General features: G+C 34.1%; 1 long non-coding RNA gene across 1 annotated transcript; it reads left to right on the top strand.

Annotated features, from left to right (window-relative positions):
• Window positions 1-3194: 3194 nt before the first annotated feature.
• Window positions 3195-7402, top strand: LOC111904488 (uncharacterized). The gene is made up of 3 exons (XR_002854559.3): window positions 3195-5240; window positions 5534-5660; window positions 6452-7402. It is a non-coding gene; the product is annotated as an uncharacterized LOC111904488 (long non-coding RNA).
• The last annotated feature ends 7221 nt before the right edge of the window (window positions 7403-14623 follow it).

Raw genomic sequence — 14623 nt, 5'->3', positions numbered from 1 at the left:
TAGCATGTAATTTATATAAAATACTTCATATCTATGTGTAAGCTGAAAGTAACTATGCATTCACCTGAAAGGTGGTGACTCAGCACTCGGACAACGCTTCGGTACTCTCAAAACGATATTCCTTCGATAAAACCTAGTATCGATACCACTAGGGTTTAGTCTAACGATAACCGCGGCAAATTAATAGTTTGACTATTATTATTATTATATAAGCGTTAATAACACTCAATATAACTCATAATAATAGCCCAAATAATTATTTTAAGGACCTAATAACATTCCTATAATTATTTGAAAGTTATATTAAAAATTGCGTAAGCGTAGCACACTTACAGCGGATTTTATCGAAAACCAGAACTTAATTGGAGCAGCGTTTCGAAACCGAAAGACTCCTTTTTCTCAGGACTCCGGGAGCCTCGGGGCTTCCCTAGGGTGCTAGGGGGTTTTTCTAGGGTTTAGGGGTGGTTTGGGGTTGTAGAGAGAGAAAGAAACTAGAGAGAGAAGTGAAAAATGTGTAAGAAAGTCGGCAGCCTTCGCTGGCTTTTATAGGCCGAAGTTCGGACATTACGTTGGGCGTACCGAGGGTACACTGGGCGTACTCCTCGGATAAGACTTCCAGCTAGCTCGCACGTGGAACGACCTCAGAGTGGATAAGAGCGAAGGTACACGAGGCGTACAGACTTCGGACGCAGGGCGTACAGCGAGGGCAGGTGTCATCATCCGAAGCGAGGACCGTGGGCCGCAAGCGACGGCTGTGATCTTGCCACGTCATCGATCCATGCATCAGCTTCGCAAATTCACCTTCCAACTTCTAAAAATCATAACTTTCACATACGAGCTCCGTTTTCGACGTTCTTTATGTCCACGCAAAGGTGGGAACGTAATCTACAACTTTCGTTTAGACTCCGTCGGCTAATTTTGACTCGATTTTAAATTTTATATTATTAACGGGCCGGGACAGGATTGGTCCGTTAAATCCTCATAACTTCTTCATCCGACATCTGTTTTCGTCCATCTTTTTCTCGTTACGCTACTTTTAACGAGATATTCGATTCTCGTTTAGGTCGTGTCGGCTAAAAATCACTCGATCTAATATTCGAATTTCGGGTTGTACACTGCTAATCTGAAACTTCGAAAAATCATAACTTCTTCATACGAAGTCAGATTTGAGCGTTCTTTTTATCGATGTTCTTAGTTTAACATATTCTACGACTTTCGTTTAGATCGCTAAGGCTAAATCTCGCTCTATCGTAAATTCACTATTTACGCTTCCCGGTATCGTGTTGGTTCTGTCGCGAAACTTCGACTGGTCATAACTTCTTCGTTATAACTCGGATTTTGGCGTTCTTTATATGTACGGAAACCTTGAGACATATTCTACAGCTTTATGTAGAGATATAGGGAATATCTCACACTTTAATTTTGACGCTTATTTTTATTCTTTATTAATTATACATTTATAATTAATTTATAAGCACATTAATACACATAATTCACGTAATACTCAAATATTTCATTTTTATTACTTCAAAAAGAGTTACAAAAGTTGACCTAGACTATTACATTGATAAAAATGCTTAGCCCTGAAACCCGGACGTTACAACATTACCCGTTGTCTGTCGTATAAATGAAAAATTAGAACATCCATAACCAAAATTAACCATATGGTTTTGAGTCGTGGCTTAAAAGTAGTGGCTTAAAAGAAGAGCATATGTGGAAAAGGAATTGTGAAAATGATACAGGGACATCAACAATTCGGGATTCCAGATGTGTATGTGACTTATTCATTAGTTGTAATCCCAAACTGAATGTTCAATTGACAAAGAAAACCATAAAATTATCAGATAACTGATATCAGAAGGGTTAAACATGATGATCACCTGCCAATCGATCATCATAGCAGCCAAAAATGTGGTTTTTGTGATGCGTGATGTGTGTGTGTGTGAGACAACAGGGGAATTTCTAATCTGGTGCGATGGTTGATGCGTGTGTGCGACAACAGGAAGAACCTACGATGTTGATATGAAGGCTGCAATCGTGATTTGTGATGCATTGGGCAATCATGATATGAGATAGTAACTACCAAGGACAATATTGTCCATTTAGAATGTTTTTTTTTATTATAATGATTTACAATTATAAAAAAAGAATTATAAATCAATAAAAAAGTATAAAAAATTAGATTTGAGTATATATGATATTAAAAAACATTAAGAAAGACAAATACGATATTAAAAATTTACGTAAGGCAAATACGATATTTAGATGTTTAGCAAGGGCATATACGAAATTTTGCCTAAAAAAATATAAATGTCTATATATATGCATAATAATTATTAAAAAAATTATGGCTATTGGTATTTTTGAAATTTGTAAAAGATGCATTGAAATCGATAAATATTTATAATTGTTGAAGGACTTATTTGTAGACAATTTTTTTTATTTTATTAGTTAAACGACATTCTTCGTCATATTTGAGTACCTTTAAAATCATAGATAATTACATTAGTGTAATTTGACAAAAGATTGATGGGTAAAACATTAGGGACAAGACTTTTAGTTTTTCTTTTCTTGAAGAAAATGAATCGTAACTTGAATCCATCACTTTCTTTTAGTGTTAATGTTGCTTGTAAAACTAAAATATAAATGTATAGGCATATTGGTAAGTTTTATTATTTTATATGAGAAAAGAAATAATTATAATGACGCAAAATTATTTAAGAAATAAATGCTTGAAATATTTTTGTGGGGAAAAAATCGGAATCATTAAAAAATTTTATATAAGGAAAATACAAATTTAGATTGGGTGAAATTATGGATGAAATTACTGACGAATATTATTTTGGAGGGAATTATATTTTGTAAAGTATAATACTATGAAAAATTCGAAATATGTATATTTGTTGTGTAAATTTATAAATGTTATTGTTACTATATAAAGATAAAACAAAATAGGTTGATATGTTATAAAAAAAATTTTAATCACTTTTGTTTAGTGTTAATGTTGCTTATGAAATCGATATATATATATATATATATATATATATATATATATATATATATATATATATATATATATATATATATATATATATATATATATATATATATATATATATATATATATAGGCATAGTGGTTGGTTTTATTAATTTATATGAGGAAAATAATAATTATAACTGAGCAACATTATCTAAAAAAAATGCTTGAAGTATTTTTGGAGAAAAAAAATCAGGATCATTAAAAAAATTTATATATGGAAAATACAAATTTAAATTGGGTGAAATTATGGATGAACTCAATGACGATTAAATTGGTAGGTTACGATTGAATTTGATTTTGAAAAATTTAAATTTGATAAAAGAAACACGTAGGTCATCAAAATAAACTTTTTTATGGATATAAGGAAAATACAAATTTAAATTTGATAAAAAAACACGTAAGAAATAAATGCTTGAAATATTTTTGGAGCGAAAAAATTGAGATCTTTAAAAAAATTTATATACGGAAAATACAAATTTAAATTAAGTGAAATTATAGATGAAATTAACGATGATTAAATTGGTAGACTTCGATCGAAATCCGATTTTGGAATATTTGAATTTGATAAAGGAAACACATAAGTCGTCAAAATATAAAATTTTAGAAGCTGGAAACATATAAAAAAAACTACATATAAGGTTATAAAAAGTCAACACAATAAAAAAAATAAGATAAAGCAACATAGAAAAAAATTTATCATAATAAATAAGAATTATTTTGCCACATATTCTTTTCTCATTCATTTTGCCACATGATAATTTTTTTGTATTTTTGAATTAACTATTTTCTACTTATCATTATTCTATGTTTTTCAATTATTTAAAAATGTTACTTAATTGTATTGTTATATATGCATAAACATTTTAATTAGACGTTTTTTTCCATAATAAAGTTACTTAATTTAAACCTATATTGACAACCAATGTACCGTTTTTTCACTGAATTAAATATTAACAACTATTTTCTTTATTCAAATAAAGTCACCGAGTATAATTTTTGGAATGTTAAATGTTATACGAATATAATTTTTGTATATCATCAATGGAAATTCTTTTCTAAATCATGATTGGTTTATTTTAAATTGATTATGAATATAAGTGCTGGCTTTTATGTTTATTTTTTGTTTATTTAGTGTTCAAAAGTACTTTGCTTTAGACTTGGCGCAACTTTAAATAATTTTGGTATATCATCAATGCAATTTGGTATATATCTTTCAATTACATAAAATATCAAATAATGACATGTCAGTACTATTGTGACGATTTAGTTTACATATTGTAATTTTACAAATGTTAACGATTTTTTTTTCTAATAACTGTAACGCTCTTACTAATTGTACTTTTTACAAATCTCCTAACATATTATAATTTTTTTATCTTACTTTATAATTTTTCATAACTACGTTATTTTCAAGACTGACTATCATAAATACGAAACTTTTTTCACTGAGTTCGACCAAAAAGGGTTTTCCATGACCAATATGACCTTTCAAAGACAGACAGATTAGGGAAAATGCTGAAATAAGAGCTTTGGATTTTTAAATAAAAAAACCACATACGTATATTGCTATTCACTAAATATGTTAAATACAAAATAGAAATTACAATACACTTTGTATCTACTGAACACATAAACAACTCAAAAGAAATTTAGAAATTGCAATTCAAAACATTATATATTAAAGTCAAAGTACATTGATATTAACAAAATATGTTAAAACCAAGAATTATGGGCAAATATGTCAAACTAATAGCAATATAATATTGATAATTAAAAACGCTGAAGGGTAAATGGTAGTTTTAATCATCAACCATCATGCAATCTAAACAATCTCAGAAAAAATTAATTATGTAAGACACACATACATACATACAGTTAATCAAAAGTCTTTGTGCTTTTCCCATGGGCATTTTATCAAATGTGTAGAGTGCGACATCAAATGCAAGGTTAAAAACACAAAAGTAAAAGATTGAAAAACTAATACTAACATTTATAATCAATATTATTCATGCATTCAAAGATCACAATCAAATAAAAACTAATGAGAAATCGAATACAAATAATAAAAATTAAGAACTTCATATTAAAGAAGGAACCTGTATGACGAACGTGATGCTGCAAAGGGTGGTGCTCTTCGAACAAGATGTTGCAAAGGGTTTGAAGAAAACATAATGTACAAATATGTAACGATCAGTCCAGGTAATATTTATATTTTGGTCCCTTATATGTTGAATTATTGCTTTTGGACCTTGTAATTACCAAGTTTGAAGGAAACAAGGACTATTTCTGCCAATTCTGGATTTTGGAGGTGGAGCCTGAACGTGGGGCGTTCCCTGGAGGAATGCGTTGTGTTCACGTGCAGAATGAGAAACCCTAAGTTTAGGGTTTGATCCCTATACACAAAACATTATGCCCTAAAGTCCAGCCTCCCTCTCACCCTCAAGCTACTCCTACGAAATCCTAATCCATATTTTGTGTGTTCTTGTTCTTAGAAGGCCTTTTGAGAACATTTTGGTGTTTTGGATCCATTCTCCAAGGAAGTGAAAAGCAAAGCAAGGTGGTGGTTCAAAGGAGAAGTTGTAGATCTGGGATTGTTACTTCATTTCAGACCTTTTCAAGGTATAAAGTCTTGAACTTGATCCTTGAGTGCTTACATATCTTATGTTGAGTTTTTGGACCTTTGTGGTTGTAAGAATGGAGCTTTATCGTTCTAAATTTGTTCCTAGGCGTAGGGTTGCCACCCTTGGTGCTATTTGCGTCACTAAGACAAAAAGTTGCCATCTTGAAGGTCTTAATGGGTTCATGCAAAAGTTATGGGTATTTTTATGGAATTTAATTGCCATTTCTTGAGATTGGGACCTTTGGGGGCATGCAAAGTCACCAAGTCCATGACTTTATGATTCTAGAGGTCCTAGATGGCTTGGATATATGTTTGGATAGCATGACTTTAAGCATTAAGTTCTTAATAAGCCTTTTTGGAACCAACATGCGAACACGCTGCGTAAGGCTCAGGAACGCGTTGCATTCCCGTTGAGACCCGCAATCTGAATTGAGGAGGAACGCCCATCGTTCCACAAGGGAACGCCCTGCGTTCGTTACGTCAGTGGGCTTCTTTGGGTCATTTCCTTGGACTTTACTAGTATGGGCCTTAGTGGATAATCCTTTGGGCTTTCATTGGACTGTATCTTATGTTGGGTCTAGAGTAAGGTCCATTAGAGGGGTTGGGCCCAATTTAGAAAATTAGGTCATTGGTGGGCCACTAGTGGGTTTGGGAAGGTTATCTAGATTTGGGCCTTCATGTTATGGTTTTGGGCCTTAGGCATGGGCCAAATTAGATCCGGGGTAAAATAGTCATTTTCCCCTAAGAAGGATTATTAGTTTATGACTAGGTGTTATTGTGGTAATGACAGCTCGGGGAGTCGTCGGAGCAGCCGTTAGAGATTCCTTACCGTGAGATTTTGCATTCAGCTTTGCCAGGTGAGTTTCCTCCTATAGGAACGAGTCGAAGGCACCAATGCCGGCCTATTTGTATGATTATATGTATCCGGATTCCGATCCGATGCCGGGCAGTGCCCGATGAATGTTTATATGCTTTTCGGATTTCGGTATGATGTTGGGCGATGCCCAAGGAATGTTTGTATGCTTGATGTCTTTGTGATTCTTGCATGTGTCTGTATTTGTATGTTTTTGGATTTCGAAATGCCCGTGGAATGTTAGTATGCTTTCGGATTTTGGTCCTATGTCAAGTGGGGCCTGAGGAATGTTTATATGTTTATGATATGTGTATATTTTATGTGTATTTGATGATATGTTATTATTGTTGGGTTTTGTATACTACAACATCCTATGATGCACATACAACCCTAAATGCTTTGGATCTATGTTTTCTCTAATTATACATGCAATATTGTTTCCAAAGCATTAAGCCTACAACTAGCATACAATTGACATAAACAACAAAGAATTGAGTTATGGAATTACCTCTTTGTTGTAGCTTGTAGTTTTGGCCTTTAAGAACTTAGCACCTCAAATGTGATGCCTCAAATGGTTTACAAAGACCATGAACAAAGGAGGACTTGAGATAGAGGCTACTTAGCACACAAAATCATTTATCACTCTTTTTAGAATGCATGGGGCCGATTTTGGTGACTATGGGTTTCTTTTATAGTGTGGCAAAGTCTAGGGTTACATCCATGCAAACCCTAATTCACATGACCCTTCATATTACTTTGGATCCATGGGTTAAACCTCCATGGACTATCCATGTACTATCATATTGGTTTAGCCCATCTTAAATAACCATGGATCATTGGCCCACACTATAAGAATCATTGATTTACTTAATCAGTCCCCGTATATTTAATTAGTCTCTTTTGATCACTAAATCAATTCAAATTTAATTCTTGATCAATACTAATTAAATAATATGAATTCATATTAATATATTAGAATTTATAATGTATTAATAAATCACAAATAACCTCTTCTCAAAAGTCGATCCTATCAAATCTCTCTGGTGAAGGCAACCCAAATGGACCATGCTACTCTCGGGTCAAGTACATACCAATTATAGTTATGGGCTTAGATACCTAATCCAACAGTCTATCACTAGGATAAGTCTAATAAGTATTATTGCAAGTACGACTCCACAACCCGAATAGCAATCATAGATCTTAAAAGCTGTTGTTGAAATTTGACCTAGTCAATGACGCATCCATTAGATAAGAGATCATATATTCCTCCATTCTACAAGATATCATATGGACTGAGACATCGATTATAATCATTCTCTTTGTCTATATGTTGTTTCCCGATTTCCGATTTATGATAACTGACTAATTGAACAAATGAAATCAGTCCAGGCTTGGCCAAGCGCTTAGGGTGTCATCACTAAATCATCGAGGGGCCCACAGATATCGCATTTATCCCTCTAAGGGTAAAAGGAATGGATAAACTTCTACTCATATGATTCCTATATTTACTCATTAAATCACACACAACAATGCGTTTTATAACACCAAGTTACTGGTGCGTTTACGCATCATCAATGTGCAACCAATTTGTAAGCTACAACTCACACGTCTCTGTTTTAAGAATATAAGATATTATCGTTTCACAATCACTCGTGATAAAATCCATGAAGTGATTCACATGAGCGTGGGTTTATTCCAATACTCGAATCTTATTCCAGTAGTACTCATGAACACTACAACAAACTAGTGCTATGTCTAAAACACCTAGACAATCTACAATCATATTCATGACAATCTTGCCTCAATACCTACTGCTAAAGTATGATCGACTGTGGATATTTTGAATAACCTAGTTATTCGGGAAGTCAAAACATGCAAAGTGAAACACAAGAATAATTGAATCCAATATGGTCTCAGAACTTATGAATACCAATAAAACAACTTTTATACAATCACCATATTGATAACACATTATTCATTGTATAATGTTTCGATTAATCAACTTAATACTTGAATTAAAACAATAGTTATGCCATGCTCCAAGCATGCACACTACGTTTGCCTATGGTCCTCTCTTTGTAAATTAGATCAATGGAAAACATTTAAATGATGCTCATTTCACAATTCCAAATTCCTTGGTAAATGTAAGAATACCAAATTCTTGCCATTTTCTAAAATCTGTTAGATTCTAAACTTATATGCAATGGTCCTCTTGTAATGACTATGCACAAAAGTTATAGAGACTTGGCAACAGACATTACAAAGTATTCCTGTAACATCCAGATTTTTAGGGATATTATCGTGTAGTTTGATCTTGTGATTAAAGAAGAGACTTGACAAGTTGAGGGTCCAACTCGCCGAGTCGAGCCGGGTTGTTCCCGTGGACTTAATGAGTGGACTCGACCAGTCAGAGGAGAGACTCGCTGAGTAGGCGCTGATTAGAGAAACCCTAATTTCTGGGGTTTGGGACCTTTTTAAAGGCACTTATAGCCTCATTTGCGGCCACCCTTTCCCTGGAAGTAAACCCTGAAGGTCATTTGATCTAGAAAGTGAGAGAGAAGCTATCTTGGGATTCTTAGTGTATCACTTGAGAAGAAGAGAAGGAGATCAAGCAAGGATCAAGAGGGGCAAAGTTGGATCCAATGATAGATCGTCCAGAGCTTCTGAGGAAGGTAAAAGTCTGCACCTTTCTCATTATTTTGGTTAGATCTCATGTGTTTGGAGTTCTAGGGCTTTTACCATTTTTGGTTTGGGACTTTGAGTAAAACGGATTAGCTAGAAGCCTAGTCCTCAGATCTGGCCCTTGTGAGGTCCTTAGAGTCCAAAGGTCCTAACTTTATTCATCCGTATGAGGGTTGTTGTGCTTAACACCTTAAGAAGGGCTTGTTTTGGGATTTTGAGGCATTTATGCCATGAATGAATGTAAAGGTCGAGACTTTATGTGTCTCTGGTGTCTTAAAGGGCTAGATCTAGGGTTTAGAATGAGAGATCTGACTTTGGATGTCTGAATGAGGAATCAGACCGAAGGGACTCGTCGAGTCCATGAGTTGACTCGACGAGTCAGTGAGGGTTTGTCCCGACGAGCTTGAGCATGCGATAGCTCGACGAGTTGGGGGTCAACTCGACGAGCTGAGTCGGACCTTCACGAGACTTCTGAGGATGTGAGTGGACTCGACGAGTTGCATGAGTGCAGTCGATGAGTCGGGTCAGACATGGATTGTTGACTTGAGTTTGACTTCTGTTGACTCTGGGGTTTGGTCAACACGAGTAATGGAGACCATGGAGGGGTAAATGGTCTTTTACCCAATTCAAGAGTTAGAAATAGAAGAATATCCCTCATTTATTAGAGTCGTGTAAAGAGTATTGATTAGAGATATTCATCTTTTGTGCTAGGCGGAGGCTAGTTCGAGTTTCGGGTGCAAGGATATTTACTTGCTGCTTGTCAGGTGAGTCTTCTCACTATACTTTACTTAGAGTGGTAATTAGAGTTATGTGACATAGTATCTTGTATGTTATTTATGTGATGTGATGCACTACATTATCTCTATGTGATTTATGTTGTGTATGTGTTCCAGAGCTACAGAGTTAGGACCGGAAGGTCTACAAAGTTAGAGCCAGAGGGTCCACAGAGTTAGGGCCAATGAGCTCATAGAGTTATAGCCTCGAGTGGCTAATATGTGTTATATTTGGTATTTTGGGGAACTCACTAAGCTTCATGCTTACCGTGTTATGTGTTATGTGTTTCAGGTTGTTCTCAGGAATCGCGGGAAGGCACCGGCTTGATTGTACACACAAGAGAAGGAATTAGGTTTTTGAAGATCCTGGGTTTTCACTAAACAATTATGGAGTTTGAATTGTAAATTTAAATGAGATTTTTGTGAAATGCATTACGAGATTCATGTGATTTTTAATGAAAAATTGTTTGAAAAATTACGGTGTTACAATTCCAATGGAGAACAATTCCATGGAAAAGAAGTCTCATATTCAAAGTACATTCCTTTGAACATCCTTCTTGCATTCAATTTTCTAATCTTACACAGATTTTATGATTACCTTCCACTTATGGAACATTTCCACAATTCCATATGACTAGCAATTCTGAACAAGAGTTACCTCTTCTCAGAACTTGTCAATATGGACCTTCCAAAACTTATACTATACTTCCAACTGTCCATAAGCAACCAATATTTGGTAAACCTCAGATTGTCCTCGACAATTGCTTAACCATTTTATTCATATCTCATTCTAGTCCCTTTTCCCTCTTAATGCCCTAGGCATTTGGAAAATTAGAACAAATTAATATTATATCATATGTAATCGATCCTATATACGAAGCATATGGAATACGATTCATAATATCTCACATAAAGACATGATACTTTACCAGTCTCTTGCTATAACATTTCCATATATAGAATTTCCTTATGTCGAATCTTTTCAACATAATATATATATATATATATATATATATATATATATATATATATATATATATATATATATATATATATATATATATATATCCTTGACTGAATTTGATTAAAATCTCAATCTAAGCTTTTAGATTTGAAATGAAGTATAAATTCCTCTCCTTTAATTATAGCAAAACAACTTTTTCAAACCTTGCATCTTATCAAATTGAAACTTTTGTTTTCTATAAGTAACATTGCTAACTAGTAACTCTTAACGTAATAATTGTGCTCCCACTAGCATAATAATTACATTATTATTAGCATAACACTTATGCTTCCACTTGTTTTGACATGTACCCAGAAATCAGTTGGACTTCTAGAAATAAATACTTATTGACTTTCTTACCAAAGTTCAGATTTCTGACATGAGATGCTTTGATAAGAATTTATCTAGGCTTCTCAAATTCATACACCTTTCCTTAGATAGCTCACATGTGTGTCTAAACAATTTTATAACTTACAGCCATAAGTATGAGATGTTTAGACCTTTTTCCATTTCTCACAATTCGAACTATGAAGAGGGATGTCGTAATCATAATTGAATTTGAGAATGCAAATGTGACAATTGCTATCTCTTTAAAATCTACTTAGTGAAAGCGTTTCCTCATAATCATTTTCATGAATTGGAGAGAAACCTTATGACACTTAGATTTTATGGTGTATGTGTTCCTATCCATGTGAATTTGTCATAACCATATTCACAAGACAAGGTTAGTGACAAATCCAAACTCATATGGAATGGACTTGTTCAATCTTAATTTCTTGCCACTTGGAAGCACAGGGCTTGTCATTGCTTCCAGGTTTTTATGCAAACAATTGAGAACTCATAGAACTCACATGCATAGTCAACTTTAACTGGAATGGGCACAAAAACAAAAATATGTCAACACGATAGGTTACAAACACCAGGTCGTGTGCTAGTGATTAACAATAGGCTTACTCTTGATTAGTTCTTGAAAGTATTCAAGATCATTAAGACTCCCACTGTCCTCTTGACATATAAGATTCTCTTGTCAAGAAACATTCCTTGACAAAAAAATATTCAAGTGTTAGTGCGGTTTCTTATCAAGACAAACACTTCACACAATTGGCCTTAGTTGGTCTTTTTTTATCCAAAACATTGCAACTTACCAATTTCAAATGTACAAGAGTAGAAAACATTTTACTCTACATTTGATAAGTGTTATAAACCTTTCTTAAGATTATGTCACTCAAGGCTCAATCTTGGAGTGTGACTCTAAGATTTGACTTTGGAACGAAGTATGATTTATCTTCTCGATTTAACCATTTCAACAATTAATGATTCCTCTTCTTAGACATACAAATGCACTAAGATTTCCTTAGAGGATCAATTGTGATATGGTTTCATAATCACTAAGATAATCATAAAACATGATACTCAAGTACTCTCCCTTCTTAGATTGGAGAAACTTTTATCTTTCTGCCTGGTTTGATTCTTCTTATTTGTTCTGCCATTCATTGAAACTTTTTTAATGATTCAGAATTACACTTAATCTTGTAAGCATAACCATATTTACTAAATTTTAGTAAATCATAACGAATAGTCTTATCGTTCTTTGTGCTGGACCTAATCAGTGCACAACCGAGTGCACCCGATCTCCTAGTCCTTCACTTGACTCACATATACATGTGAATAAGGAATTAGTCATAATTTCCCAAAGATGAAGTTCTCATTCATCACACAATACAAATTGCATGATTCCAAGTTTCTATCCAACTGAAACTTGGGTGATGAGAATCTTTCCTTATTTGGTAAATCTTGACACTACCACAAACGAAAGAATCAAATCCATTTTCCAATATTGCTATCAATGGAAACATATAAGCAACAATTTTCACAAATGCCATTGTAAGGAAACTTAACATAAGATAAAAATAAATAAAACTTTTCTTTATTTATAGAAGTGCGGAAAACTTGTCCTTACAATGCAAATACATATGAAAACTATATCGGTATCTATTACTAAGCAATCTATCATAACTCTTAAGCAATAGCTCAGAATTCTGATCATCGAACCATGCGATCGAAATCCATCTCTTTGCGATCAGAATCAGCTTACTCTTCCTTTAAGCTTCCTTTCTTTTCTTCGATCCTTCAAAACATCAAAATGCAATTACCTTACATCATGTATTAAGAATCTCCAAATATGAACTTAATAGAGTTAAATAGTGGACTTACCTAAAGTAGAGTCAAACTTCTTGAATTTACCATCCTTGTGATCATTCAGGTAAATATGGCAGCTTTGCAACCAATGCCCCTACTTTCGGAAATAGAAACATATGGCCTCTTTGGGAATGGTACATGGTACTATCTCATACTTAGCCTTTCTCTTTACCATTTGGTCAAATGACTTGACCATGGCCGATCCCTTTCCATTGGGAAGAGAAAGCTTTTCTGGACTTCTAATGTTACCATTATCAATTTCCATGGAAGTTTGGGGAGTATATATTCCATTCAAATTTGCTTTACAAGTGCGCTAAATCATTGCTGATTCAGTAGCAACAAGCAAATAGGCAAGATCGACATGGGTCATGTCGTGATCTGTCATATAGTAGTCCTTAATGAACTCACTATACGAATCAGGGAGTGACTGAAGAACCAAGTCAAAAGCAAACTTCATTGAGACATCGACTCCTAACATTCACAACCTGTCAATGTGTGACTTCATCTCCAAAACATGTGCACACATAGAACTTCCATCTTGGTGTCCGCTAGCCAATAGGGCTTGAGTGACCTTGAACTTTTCAAGTCTTTGAACTTGTGGGTCAAGGAGAATTATTGGAGGAGGTGGAGGAAGTGAATTTACACTTCAGCACGAAGAAGGGATTAATCTTTCACCTTGATCGTCTTGTGGAATATCATCTTTATGAAGAAATCTTTTTCCAAAAGGATGAGGAAGGCCATAGTTGTCAAAACAAGACATTTATAAGGGAGAAATTAAAGTTAGTTGATTTAAGTCCTTAATATAACATCCAAATGAAATATTAAGGCTATGACCCAACACAATATTTTACAATTTGAAAGAGGGATGCCGTAATCCAATTGTGAAATATTTGAAGGTAGGTAAATGACGATTTAGCAATTTCCACCATGAAAAACGAAAATGAACTTTAGGTTTTAAATGAATTGAAATTTCTAGATTCTTTGAGATCCATTGAACTTTTCAATGGCATTCTTGATCTCGTTTATGCCCTTTAAATTTGTGACTGGGATGCCGAGGATCACAAACAAGGTGTGAATAACCATGTAAATTAGCTTGGTACTCTCGATGTCATTTATCACCTAATAAATATGCCGGTTAACCACACATGCTCCATTGATCTATGACAAAATCAAGCTACCCTTTTCCACCCTTGTTAGTCCAAGTTAGTGTGTCGGTTAACCACACACACTCCACTAACGACTTAGCAAGGTGCAAATTTCAATTTCATGGGTTAGCACCAAATTCACATTTTTCCTTAGTAACTATGATTGGGAATTTGTAAGAAATTTAGTTACTTAAAGTATTCATTATACTATTAATGAGAATGTCCTATCCTACCCGTTCGGCTAACGACCCTCCACCAATCAAGGAAGCGGTGGGTGAGAGTGGACACCCATTAAACCACCATTTTA

The sequence above is a fragment of the Lactuca sativa genome, chromosome 5, assembly GCF_002870075.4.
Source record: "Lactuca sativa cultivar Salinas chromosome 5, Lsat_Salinas_v11, whole genome shotgun sequence".
In the NCBI taxonomy this organism is placed as follows: Eukaryota; Viridiplantae; Streptophyta; class Magnoliopsida; order Asterales; family Asteraceae; genus Lactuca; species Lactuca sativa.
This window is presented reverse-complemented; position numbering and strand designations above follow the sequence as displayed.